This window comes from Arachis stenosperma, chromosome 3 (genome assembly GCF_014773155.1).
Source record: "Arachis stenosperma cultivar V10309 chromosome 3, arast.V10309.gnm1.PFL2, whole genome shotgun sequence".
In the NCBI taxonomy this organism is placed as follows: domain Eukaryota; kingdom Viridiplantae; phylum Streptophyta; class Magnoliopsida; order Fabales; family Fabaceae; genus Arachis; species Arachis stenosperma.
The window spans coordinates 109,823,279-109,837,622 of record NC_080379.1 but is presented as its reverse complement, the minus strand read 5'-3'; the positions used below and the strand labels follow the sequence as shown (position 1 = coordinate 109,837,622).

The 14,344-nt window shown below is 38.1% G+C and overlaps 1 non-coding gene across 1 annotated transcript; it reads right to left on the bottom strand.

Annotated features, from left to right (window-relative positions):
* Window positions 1-13,821: 13,821 nt before the first annotated feature.
* On the bottom strand, window positions 13,822-13,925 carry LOC130972750 (small nucleolar RNA R71). Its single transcript, XR_009083913.1, has one exon. It is a non-coding gene; the product is annotated as a small nucleolar RNA R71 (small nucleolar RNA).
* Window positions 13,926-14,344: the final 419 nt, after the last annotated feature.

The window sequence follows — 14,344 nt, the reverse complement described above, 5'->3', positions numbered from 1 at the left end:
ATGGTCCTCTCCACTGGGATTTCAATTTTTCGGGGAATAATCTGAGCCTAGAATTAAATAGCAGAACTTTTTGCCCTGGCTCAAAGACTCTGGATGACAATTTCTTATCATGCCATCTTTTTGCTTTCTCTTTGTAAATTTTTGCATTCTCGAAAGCATTGAGTCTAAATTCCTCTAGCTCATTTAACTGGAGCAATCATTTTTCTCCAGCTAACTTTGCATCAAGGTTTAGGAATCTGGTTGCCCAGTAGGCCTTATGTTCCAGTTCCACTGGCAAGTGACATGCCTTTCCATACACAAGCTGGTATGGAGAGGTCCCTATAGGGGTCTTGAATGCTGTTCTGTATGCCCACAGAGCATCATCCAAGCTTCTTGCCCAATCCCTTTTACGGTTAATCACAGTCCGTTCTAGGATTCTTTTAAGTTCTCTATTAGAGACTTTAGCTTGCCCATTTGTCTGTGGATGATATGGAGTGGCCACCCTGTGGCTAACTCCGTATCGAACCAAAGCAGAGTAAAGCTGTTTAGTGCAGAAATGAGTGCCCCCATCACTGATTAATACTCTAGGGGTACCAAATCTGCTGAAGATGTGTTTCTAGAGAAATTTTAGCACTATCTTAGTGTCATTAGTGGGTGTTGCAATAGCTTCCACCCATTTGGATACATAATCCACTGCCACCAGAATATAAGTGTTTGAGTATGATGGTGGGAAAGGCCCCATGAAGTCAATACCCCATACATCAAACAACTCAATCTCCAAGATCCCTTGTTAAGGCATGGCATAACTGTGAGGCAGATTACCAGATCTTTGGCAACTGTCACAATTAAGTGCAAACACTCGGGAATCTTTATAGAGAGTAGGCCAATAGAAGCCGCATTGGATGACTCTTGTGGCTGTTTGCTCACTTCCAAAATGTCCTCCATACTGTGATCCATGGCAGTGCCAGAGGATCTTTTGTGCTTTTTCTTTAGGCACACATCTACAGATTACTCCGTCTACACATCTCTTGAAGAGATATGGTTCATCCCAAAGATAATACTTTGCATCCGTGATCAACTTCTTTGATTGCTGCCTACTGTACTCTTTGGGTATGAATCTCACTGCCTTGTAGTTTGCAATGTCTGCAAACCATGGCACTTCCTGGATGGCAAAGAATTGCTCATCCGGAAAGTTTTCAGAGATCTCAGTAAGAGGGAGGGACGCCCCTTCTAATGGTTCTATTCGGGACAGGTGATCTGCTACTTGATTCTCTGTCCATTTTCTGTCTCTTATTTCTATATCAAACTCTTGCAGAAGCAACAACCATCTTATGAGTTTGGGTTTTGAATCCTGCTTTGTGAGTAGATATTTAAGAGCAGCATGGTCAGTGTACACAATTACTTTTGATCCTACTAAATAGGATCTGAACTTGTCAATGGCATAAACCACTGCAAGTAGCTCTTTTTCTGTGGTTGTGTAGTTCTTCTATGCGTCATTTAGAACACGACTAGCATAGTAAATGACGTGCAGAAGCTTGTCATGCCTTTGTCCCAACACTGCACCAATGGAATGGTCACTGGCATCACACATCAGTTCAAAAGGTAATGTCCAGTCTGGTGCAGAGATGACTGGTGCTGTGACCAGCTTAGCTTTCAGAGTCTCAAACGCCTGCAGACACTCCTTATCAAAGATAAATGGCATGTCAGCAGCTAGCAGATTACTTAGAGGTTTGGCGATTTTTGAAAAATCCTTTATAAACCTCCTATAAAATCCTACATGCCCCATAAAGCTTCTGATTGCCTTAACATTGGCAGGTGGTGGTAATTTTTCAATTACCTCTATTTTTGCTTGATCCACCTCTATTCCCTTGTTCGAAATTTTGTGCCCAAGGACAATTCCTTCAGTCACCATAAAGTGACATTTTTCCCAGTTTAAAACCAGGTTAGTCTTTTTGCACCTCTTTAGAACAAGTGCTAGATGGTCAAGAAAGGAGCTGAATGAGTCTCCAAATACTGAAAAGTCATCCATGAAGACTTCTAGAAATTTTTCCACCATATCAGAGAAAATTGACAGCATGCACCTTTGAAAGGTTGCAGGTGCATTGCACAGGCCAAATGGCATCCTTCTATATGCAAATACTCCAGATGGACATGTGAATGCTGTTTTCTCTTGATCCTGGGATCTACTGCAATTTGATTATAACCTGAATATCCATCCAGGAAGCAGTAGTATTCATGGCCTGCTAGTCTTTCTAGCATCTGGTCTATGAATGGTAAAGGAAAATGATCCTTTCTGGTGGCTGTATTGAGCCTTCTATAATCAATACACATACGCCACCCTGTAACTGTTCTTGTAGGAACCAATTCATTTTTTTCATTATGAACCACTGTCATGCCACCCTTCTTAGGGACGACTTGGACAGGGCTTACCCAGGGGCTATCAGAAATAGGATAAATAATCCCAGCCTCTAGAAATTTAGTGACCTCCTTTTGCACCACCTCCTTCATGGCTGGATTCAGCCGCCTTTGTGGTTGAATGGTGCAGTATTTTATAACCCACACTTACTAACCGGCAAGTGCACCGGGTCGTACCAAGTAATACCTTACGTGAGTAAGGGTCGATCCCACGAGGATTGATGGATTAAGCAACAATAGTATTTGATAGGCTTAGTTAGGCAAGCAGAAAAGGGTTTTGAGATATTCAAAAGGTTTAAATTCGAACTCAAAATATAAAAAGGATAGACAAATAAATAAGTTGGGAATAAAATATGGAGAAAACTGTTAAGGCCTCAGAGTTATCTATTTTTCCGGATTAACTTTTCTTACTAACTATTTTAATTATGTAGGATTTAATTTATGGCAAACTATATGTGACTAGACCCTAATTCCTTAGACCTTCCTAGTCTCCTCTAAAATTCATTAATTGCCAATTCCTTGGTCAATTAATTCCAATTAAAGGGTACATGATCAAATTCCAGTTTGCATGCCACAAAAACTCTAATTACCCAAATAATAAAAGGATTATATGTCACGTATCCCATTAAATCCAGATAATTAGAAATTAGGAGAATATATTTTCAAGCTGTTGTTCAAGTATAGAGCTTTTCCAAGTTATACAAGAACTCAAATAGAAAGAGGGTCATACTTCCATTCCACCCAAATTCATAAGATAAAGAACGAAAACAATTCTTAAATATAAATCCAAAACATAAATTAAAATAGAAAAAGTAATAAAATCAATCCATACAAATAGACAGAGCTCCTAACCTTAACAATGAAGGATTAGTTGCTCATGGTTCAGAAAAAAAAAATAAGGGTTCTCGTAACAATCTGCTCCCTGTCTAAATGTACAGAGTTTCTATTTATTACTAATCCTAATAGGTTTAAAATAAAAAAATTAAAAATAATATCTTTTCCTAAAAGATAAGATTTGAATTTAAATTCGAATTAATTAACAGATCTTTAGTTGATGGGTGGGGACCACTTGATTTGTCCATTCTACAGCTTCTAATATGTGTTTTCTGGGCTAAAAATTGGGTCAAAAATAGGCCAGAAATCGTAACCAACATTTTCTGAATTATTGCAGATCGCGCATATGACGCGTCCGCGTCGTCCATGCGCTCGCGTCATTTGTGCAGATTCTAGTCCACGCGTTCGCGTCAGGCACGCGATCGCGTCATTGCAATTACATGAAAGGTATCACCTTCTCCCAGAAATGCATATTTCAGGGATAGTGGTAATGGTTTGAGCTCGGGTTTAGTAGGTTTATCCTCTTCCTGAGGGATTTTCAGAGGTTCTATTATTCTCTCTGATTCCTCCAGATCAGGCTGAACATCTTTAAAGATATCCTCCAGCTCTGATTTGAGACTCTCAGTCATATTGATCTCTTTTACCAGAGAGTCAATAATATCAATGCTCATGTAGTCATTTGGAGTGTCTGGATGTTGCATAGCTTTGACAACATTCAACTTGAACTCATCTTCATTGACTCTAAGGGTTACTTCCCCTCTTTGGACGTCAATGAGGGTTCAGCCAGTTGCTAGGAAAGGTCTTCCTAGAATGAGAGTTGCACTCTTGTGTTCCTCCATTTCCAGCACCACAAAGTTAGTAGGAAAGGCAAATGGCCCAACCTTGACAATCATATCTTCAATCACGCCTGATGGGTATTTAATGGAGCCATCAGCAAGTTGGAGACATATCTGGGTTGGTTTGACCTAATCAGTCAACCCAAGCTTTTTGATAGTAGATGCAGGTATTAGGTTGATACTTGCCCCAAGATCACATAGAGCTTGCTTGGTACAAGTACCTTCTAATGTGCATGGTATCATAAAGCTTCCCAGATCTTTAAGCTTCTCAGGTAAGCTTTTCAGAATGACTGCACTGCATTCTTCAGTGAGGTAAACTTTCTCAGTTTCCCTCCAATCTTTCTTATGACTTAAGATCTCTTTCATGAACTTAGCATAAGAGGGTATTTGCTCGAGTGCCTCTGCAAAGCGGGCAAATTGCTTATCCTGTTCCGCTTGGCGGAGTTTCTGAGGAAACGGCATTTTGGCTTTGTATTCCTCAACCTTAGTTGCTGCAGGTTTATTGCCTACAGATGTGGTTTGAGGAGCCTTTTTAGATGGGTTATTATCAGCACTTGTATGTGTCTGATCCCCCACTGGCATTTGAATGCCAGGGGTGGAAGTTGGAGTGGCGTTAGACGCCAACTCCTTACTTGTTTCTGGCATCTGAATGCCAAAACTGTGCTCCCTTTGGGTGTTCAACGCCAAATCCTTGCTTGTTTCTGGCATTGAACGCCAGGACTAAGCATGGTTTGGGCGTTCAACGCCAGCTTTCCACCCATTCTATGGCGTTTGAGCGCCAAAATTATTCCTCTCTGGGCTCTTACTGTCTTCAGAGGGATTTTAGTTAGTTTGCTCATTTCTTGGCTTCCTGCTATCTTGAAGTGAGGTTTTTAATGTTTTCCCACTTCTTAATTGAACTGCTTGGCACTCTTCTGTTATTTGTTTTGATAACTGCTGTTTTGTTTGCTTCAACTGTACTTCCATATTCATATTAGCCATTCTTGTTTCTTGTAGTATTTCCTTGAATTCGACTAGCTGTTTTATTAGAAAATCCAGTTGCTGATTGAATTCAGTAAATTGTTCTGTAGGACTCAGTTCAGCAGTTACTGTTTTAGCCTCTTCTTTCATGGAAGGTTCACTGCTTAGGTACAGATGCTGATTTCTGGCAACTGTATCAATGAGCTCTTGAGCTTCTTCTATTGTCTTTTTCATGTGTATAGATCCATCAGTTGAGTGGTCTAGAGAAATCTGAGCTCTTTCTGTAAGCCCATAGTAGAAGATGTCTAACTGCACCCACTCTGAAAACATTTCAGAGGGGCATTTTCTTAGCATCTCTCTGTATCTCTCCCAAGCATCATAAATAGATTCGTCATCTCCTTGTTTGAAGCCTTGGATGCTCAGCCTTAGCTGTGTCATCTATTTTGGAGGAAAATAGTGATTCAGAAATTTCTCTGACAGCTGTTTCCATGTCTTTATGCTGTCCTTAAGTTGGTTATTTAACCACCTCTTAGCTTGATCTTTTACAGCAAATGGAAACAGTAATAATCTGTAGACATCCTGATCTACTTCCTTATCATGTACTGTGTCAGCAATTTGTAAAAATTGTGCCAAAAACTCTGTAGGTTCTTTCTGTGGAATACCGGAATACTGGCAACTTTGCTGCACCATGATAATGAGCTGAGGATTCAACTCAAAACTACTAACTCCAATGGAGGGTATACATATCAGTAGTGGGGTTAGCATATGACCCCAAAGTCCTTCTGGACTGTTCATATCCACTTAGGTCCATGATGGAGAAAGGGAGATGACGTGGATTTATTTTATAAATAAATAAAAAAATGATTTTCGAAATAAAATAAAATAAAATAAAAACCGAAATAAAAATAAGATAAAATAAGAAAATTAAAATTAAAAAAATAATAAAAATTTGAAAATATTTTATGAAGATTTTCAAAAAAGTGAGGAGAGAGAAAATGGTTAGGAAATTTTCGAAAAAGATATAATATTTTTTTAAAAAAACTTAAAAGGATAAGATTTGAAAAATTTTGAAATTGAAATCTGAATTTTTCTAAAAAAATTCGAAATAATTGCTAAAAAATAGTTAGAAAAGATTATTTTTTTTTGAATTTTGAATTTTATGATGAAAGAGAAAAACACACAGAAGACACAAGACTAAAAATTTTTAGATCTAATGATCATTGTTTTCGAAAATTTTGGAGGGAAAACACCAAGGAACACCAAACTTAAAAATTTTAAGATCAAAACACAAAGAAGACTCAAGAACACTTTGAAGATTCACAAGAACAACAAGAACAAAAGAAAGAACACCAAACTTAAAATTTTTTTAGAAAACCTCAATAAAATTTTTGAAAATTATAAAAAGATTAACAAGAAAACACCAAACTTAAAGTTTGGCACAAGATTAAATCAAGAAAAATTATTTTTGAAAAAGACCTTTTTTTTTTAAAAGAAGATACCCAATTGCCAAGAGCATAAGCCAACGCTCTAGCCAACTGAGCTATAAATTTAATGTGTTTTAAAGAGGTATTATATTTATAGATAAAAAATAAAATTTTTTGAAAACTAATATTTTGAAAAAGCACAAGGAAAACACGAAAAAACACAGAACAAGAAAAACTACAGATCAAACAAGAAAAATAAACAAGAACAACTTGAAGATCAAGGAAGAACAAAGAACACTAATTCGAACATTTAAAGGAAAATACAAGATATGCAATTGACACCAAACTTAGAACAAGACACTGAACTCACGAAAAAAATTAAAAATTGATAAAGAAAAATAATATTTTTTTAAAAAATTTTTGAAAAGAAAATAAAGGACTCAGATTTGATGACTCTATAGCAACAAAAATAAATTATTCCTAATCTAAGCAACAAAATAAACCTTTAGTTGTTCAAACTCGAACAATCCCCGGCAACGGCGCCAAAAACTTGGTGCACGAAATTGCAATCACACTTTTGCAATCCGCACAACTAACCAGCAAGTGCACTGGGTCGTCCAAGTAATACCTTACGTGAGTAAGGGTCGATTCCACGGAGATTGTTGGCTTGAAGCAAGCTATGGTTATTATTATTCTTAGTCAGGAGATCAATTATAATTATCAGTTTGAATTACTAGAAAATAAAAGAGCGTGAAATAATTACTTGTTGTGCAATAATGGAGAATATGTTGGAGTTTTGGAGATGCTTTGTCTTCTGAATTCCTGTAACATAATATTCCTCTCATGCAAAAGTGCAAAGTTCCTTCCATGGCAAGCTCTATGTAGGGTGTCACCGTTGTCAATAGCTACTTCCCATCCTCTCAGTGAAAATGGTCCAAATGCTCTGTCACAGCACGGCTAATCATCTGTTGGTTCTCGATCATGTCGGAATAGAATCTATTAATTCTTTTGTGTTTGTCATCATGCCCAACACTCGCGAGTTTGAAGCTCGTCACAGTCAACCAATCCCAGAATCCTACTCGAAATACCACAGACAAGGTTTAGACTTTCCGAATTCTCATGAATGCCGCCATCAAGTCTAGCTTATACCACGAAGATTCTGATTAAGGAATCTAAGAGATACTCATTCAATCTGATGTAGAATGGAGGTGGTTGTCAGACACACGTTCATGGATTGAGAAAGGTGATGAGTGTCACGGATCACCACCTTCTCCATAGTTAAGCGCGAATGAACATTTTAGATAGGAACACGCATGTTTGAATGGAAAAACAGAAATAATTGCATTAATTCATCGAGACGCTGCAGAGCTCCTTACCCACAACAATGGTGTTTAGAGACTCATGCCGTCAAAGAGTATAAAATTCAGATCTAAGAATGTCATGAGATCCAAAACAAGTCTCTAAAAGTTGTTTAAAGACTAAACTAATAACCTAGGTTTACAGAAAATGAGTAAACTAAGATAATTGGTGTAGAAATCCACTTCTGGGGTCCACTTGGTGTGTGCTGAGGCTGAGACTTAAGCTTCTCACGTGCCTGGGCTGTTTCTGGAGTTGAACACCAGGTTGTAACCTGTTTCTGGCGTTGAACTTCAACTTGCAACCTGTTTCTGGCGCTGAACGCTAGACTGCAACATGGAACTGGCGTTGAACGCCAGTTTACGTCGTCTATCTTCGCACGAAGTATGGACTATTATATATTGCTGGAAAGCCCTGGATGTCTACTTTTCAGCCTAATTGAGTGAGCTCCAATTGGACTCCTGTAGCTCCAAAAAGTCAATTCCGAGTGCAGGGTGGTCAGAATCCAACAGCATCAGCAGTTCTTTTTCAGCCTAAATCAGATTTTTGCTCAGCTCCCTCAATTTCAGCCAGAAAATACCTGAAATTATAGAAAAATGGACAAACTCATAGTAAAGTCCAGAAATATGAATTTTGCCTAAAAATTAATAAAATTATACTAAAAACTAACTAAAACATACTAAAATCTATATGAAATTACCCCCAAAAAGCGTATAAAATATCCGCTCATCACTCCACATGATCATCAACCTAAAAAAAAAGAAATAACAGAGATAAATAAAAATTGGGTTGCCTCCCAACAACCACTTCTTTAATGTCAATATCTTGACAGTGGGCTCTCATGGAGCCTCACAGATATTCAGAGCATTATTGGGACCTCCCAACACCAAACTTAAAGTTTGAATGTGAGGGTTCAACACCAAACTTAGAGTTTGGTTGTGGCCTCCCAATACCAAATTTAGAGTTTGACTGTGGGGGCTTTGTTTGACTCTGCATTGAGAGAAGCTTTTCTTGCTTCCTCTCCATGGTTACAGAGGGAGATCCTTGAGTTTTAAACACAAGGTAGTCCTCATTCAATTGAAGGATCAATTCTCCTCTGTCCACATCAATCACAGCTTTTGCTGTGGTTAGGAAGGGTCTTCCAAGGATGATAGATTCATCCTCATCCTTCCCAGTGTCTAGGATTATGAAATCAGCAGGGATGTAAAGGCCTTTGACCTTTACTAGCACGTCCTCTACCTGTCCATAAGCCTTTTTCATGGATTTGTCTGCCATCTCTAATGAGAATTTGGCAGCCTGTACCTCAACGATTCCCAATTTCTCCATTACAGAGAGTGGCATTAAGTTTATGCCTGACCCTAGGTCACACAGAGCTGTCTCAAAGGTCATGGTGCCTATGGTACAGGGAATTAAGAATTTACCAGGATCCTATTTTTTTTTAGGTAATGTCTGCCTAACCAAGTCATTCAGTTCATTGGTGAGCAAGGGGGGGTTCATCCACCCAAGTCTCATTACCAAATAACTTGAAATTCAGCTTCATGATTGCTCCAAGGTACTTAGCAACTTGCTCTTCAGTAATATCTTCATCCTCTTCAGAGGAGGAATACTCATCAGAGCTCATGAATGGCAGAAGTAGGTTCAATGGAATCCCTATGGTCTCTAGATGAGCCTCAGATTCCTTAGGTTCTTCAAATGGGAACTCCTTTTTGTGAAGAGAACGTCCCATGAGGTATTCCTCACTAGGATTGAAGAGAAGAACTTTTGCGTGGTCTAGAATTCAAAATAAATTTCCGTTGCAAGTATAGCTTCTAAACCAACAAAAGTCCTTTCTTACAAACGTTTTGGTTGTCACAAGTAACAAACCCCTAAATAAATTGATAACTGAAGTATTTAAACCTTGGGTCGTCTTCTCAATGAATTGCAGGGAGGTGTGTTCTTATTATTGGTTATGAGTTTTGTAAATTGGGGGTTTTGAGAATGAGGAACAAGTATGATAAATGACAAATAAAATAAATAAATGACTGTAAAATAAACTCTTGGCAAGGTATGAGAGATTGGAAGTCCTATCCTAGTTATCCTTATCAATGATGATGAAAATTGAATCTTAATTCTACTTAGTTAACCTCTGCTGGTGCGAAGGAAGGTCAAGTGGCTAATTAGTTTGATCTTCAAATCCTAGTTAATTCCTAGAAAAAGATTGGGATTATAGAAGTTCAAGCTAATTAGCAAATTAAAATCATAAATATCTGGAATACCTCAAATAACATTCATTCAAAGCAGTCAAATCTAACATGGAAAATATTCAAAGCCAATTAGGCAACATAAATCAAATACAAATGAAAGCATCAGAGTAAATAAAAGTGGAAGAGAAACATAAATTATTGAACCTGATGAAGAGTTGAAATAAATCCTAATTTCTCAAAAATCCTAATTTCTAAATCCTAAGAGAGATGAGAGAGCCTCTCTCTCTAAAAACTACATCTAAACTATGAAAAGTGAGTTATGAAAAGCATGTTGAGTCTCTGCATGTTCTCTGACTTTAATCTGTGTTTCTGGGCCAAAAACTGGGTTGAAATATAATGAGCGGATAATTTGTACGCTTTTTGGCATTGTTTTTAGTATGTTTCTAGTAGGATTTAGTTAGTTTTTAGTATATTTTTATTAGTTTTTAGTTAAAATTCACTTTTCTAGACTTTACTATGAGTTTGTGTGTTTTTCTGTGATTTCAGGTATTTTCTGGCTGAAATTGAGGGACCTGAGCAAAAATCTGATTCAGAGACTGAAAAGGACTGCAGATGCTATTGGATTCTGACCTCCCTGCACTCGAAGTGGATTTTCTGGAGCTACAGAAGCCCAATTGGCGTGCTCTCAACGGCGTTGGAAAGTAGACATCTTGGGCTTTCCAGCAATGTATAATAGTCCATACTTTTCTCGAGATTTGATGGCTCAAACCGGCGTTCCAAATCAGCTCAAAACTGCCCGGTGTTAAACGCCAGAACTGGCACAAGAATGGGAGTTAAACGCCCAAACTGGCACAAAAGCTGGTGTTTAACTCCAAGAAGAGTCTCTACACGAAAATGCTTCAATGCTCAGCCCAAGCACACACCAAGTGGGCCCGGAAGTGGATTTTTATGTCATTTACTCATCTTTGTAAACCCTAGGCTACTAGTTCTTTATAAATAGGACTTTTTGCTATTGTATTTTCATCTCGGTAGCTATCTTTGAGTAGTTTTATGCTATCTTAGATCATTGGGAGGCTGGCCATTCGGCCATGCCTAGACCTTGTTCTTATGTATTTTCAACGGTGGAGTTTCTACACACCATAGATTAAGGTGTGGAGCTCTGCTGTACCTCGAGTATTAATGCAATTACTATTGTTCTTCTATTCAATTCGGCTTGTTCTTATTCCAAGATATCACTTGTTCTTCAACTTGATGAATGTGATGATCCGTGACACTCATCTTCATTCTCACCTATGAACGCGTGACCGTCAATCACCTCCGTTCTACCTTAGATTGGGTAGATATCTCTTGGATTCTTTAACCGGAATCTTCGTGGTATAAGCTAGAATTGATGACTGCATTCAAGAGAATCCGGAAGGTCTAAACCTTGTCTGTGGTATTCTGAGTAGGATTCAATGATTGAATGACTGTGACGAGCTTCAAACTCGCGATTGTGGGGCGTTAGTGACAGACGCAAAAGAATCACTGGATTCTATTCCGACATGATCGAGAACCGACAGCTGGATAGCCGTGCCATGACAGGGTGCGTTGAACATTTCCACTGAGAGGACGGGACTGTAGCCATTGACAACGGTGATGCCCAACATACAGCTTGCCATGGAAAGGAGTAAGAAGGATTGAATGAAGACAGTAGGAAAGCAGAGAGACGGAAGGGACAAAGCATCTCCATTCGCTTATCTGAAGTTCTCACCAATGAATTACATAAGTATCTCTATCTTTATCTTTATGCTTTAGTCTTATATCATCCATAACCATTTGAATCTGCCTGACTGAGATTTACAAGGTGACCATAGCTTGCTTCATACCAACAATCTCCGTGGGATCGACCCTTACTCGCGTAAGGTTTATTACTTGGACGACCCAGTGCACTTGCTGGTTAGTTGTGCGAAGTTGTGTTTATGCCATGGTATTGAACACCAAGTTTTTGGATTCATTACCGGGGATTATTTGAGTTGTGAAAAGTAGTGATCACAATTTCGTGCACCAAGTTTTTGGCGCCGTTGCCGGGGATTGTTTCGAGTATGGACAACTGACGGTTCATCTTGTTGCTTAGATTAGGTATTTTTCAGAGTTCTTAAGAATGAATTCTAGTGTTTCAAGGTGATGATCTTATCATCACCAAAGCTGATGATTCTCATCATTTAGCTCTTGAATGCAATGTCCTGCTGAAGCTTGGCTATCCATGTCTAATTCCTTTAGACTGAAGCTTTAGACTAACATTGCATGATTCCTGGAATTATCATTAAGAATTTTGATACCTTTATTTTCTTTTCCACTTAATTTTCGAAAAAACCAAAAAAATTACAAAATCATAAAAACCAAAAATATTTTATGTTTCTTGTTGAGTCTAGTGTCTTATTTTAAGTTTGATGTCTTGCATGCATTGTTTATTTGATCTTGGTTCTATTTTCAAGTCAATAATACAGGGAATTGAAGATTCAGAACATACAGCAGAGGAATTATACAGAAAAAGCTGGGCGTTCAAAATGCCCAGTAAAGAAGGCAGACTGGCGTTTAAACGCCAGCCAGGGTGCTTGGCTGGGCGTTTAACGCCCAAAAGGGTAGAGTTTTGGGCGTTAAACGCCAGAATATGCACCATTCTGGGCGTTTAATGCCAGGATGGCACAAGAGGGAAGATTCTGTTTTTAACTCAAATTTTTTTCAAGTTTTCAAAATTTTTCAAAATCAAATCTTTTTCAAATCATATCTTTTCAATCAAATCTTTTTCAAAATCAATTTCTTTCCTTTTTCAAAAATACTTATTATCAATTAATGATTTGATTCAACATTTCAAGTATGTTGCCTTTTCTGTTGAGAAAGGTTTAATGTTTGAATCATATCTTTTCTTGTTAGCCAAGTCATTAATTTTTTAAAATCAAATCTTTTTAAATTGTTTTTCAAATCATATCTTCTCAATCACATCTTTTTAAAACCATAACTTTTAAATCACATCTTTTTCAAAAAAGTTTTCAATCATATCTTCTTCAAAATCTTTTTCAAAATGTTTTTTTTTTAAATCTTTTACTTAATTTTCGAAAAATCTCTTCCCCTCTTCTCACATCCTTCTATTTATGGAGTACCACTCCTCCTCAATGCACAATTCGAACTCTATCTCACTAAGTTCGAATTCTTCTACCTCTTCCTTCTATTTTTCTGTTCCTCTGACACCTCAAGGAATCTCTATACTGTGACATAGAGGATTCCACATTTTCTTGTTCTCTTCTCTTTCATATGAGCAGGAGCAAAGACAAAAGCATTCTTGTTGAGGCGGACCCTGAACCTGAAAGGACCTTGAAGCGAAAGCTAAGAGAAGCTAAGGCACAACTCTCTGTAGAGGACCTAACAGAAATCTTCAAAGAAGAAGAACCCATGGCAGCCGAAAACAACAACAATGCCAACAATGCAAGGAAGGTGCTGGGTGACTTTACTGCACCTCCTCCCGACTTCTATGGGAGAAGCATCTCTATCCCTGCCATTGAAGCAAACAACTTTGAGCTTAAGCCTCAATTAGTTTCTCTAATGCAACAGAATTGCAAGTTCCATGGACTTCTATTGGAAGATCCTCATCAGTTTTTAGTTGAATTCTTGCAAATCTGTGACACTGTCAAGACTAATGGGGTTGACCCTGAGGTCTACAGACTTTTGCTATTCCCTTTTGCTGTAAGAGACAGAGCTAGGATATGGTTGGATTCACAACCTGAAGAAAGCCTGAACTCTTGGGAAAAGCTAGTCAATGCCTTCTTGGCAAAGTTCTTTCCACCTCAAAAATTGAGTAAGCTTAGAGTGGAAGTCCAAACCTTCAGACAGAAGGAAGGAGAATCCCTCTATGAAGCTTGGGAAAGATACAAACAATTGATCAGAAAATGTCCTTCTGGCATGCTTTTTGAATGGAGCATCATAGGTATTTTCTATGATGGTCTCTCTGAACTATCCAAGATGTCATTGGATAGCTCTGCTGGGGGATCTCTTCATCTGAAGAAGACGCCTACAGAAGCTCAAGAACTAATTGAAATGGTTGCAAATAACCAATTTATGTACACTTCTGAAAGGAATCCTGTGAACAATAGGACGAATCAGAAGAAAGGAGTTCTTGAGATTAATACTATGAATGCCATATTGGCTCAGAACAAGATATTGACTCAGCAAGTCAATTTGATTTCTCAAAGTCTGTCTGAAATGCAAAATGCACCAGGCAGTACTAAGGATGCTTTATCTAAAGAAGAAGCTTATGATCCTGAGAACCCTTCAATGGAAGAGGTGAATTACATGGGAGAACCCTATGGAAACACCTATAATT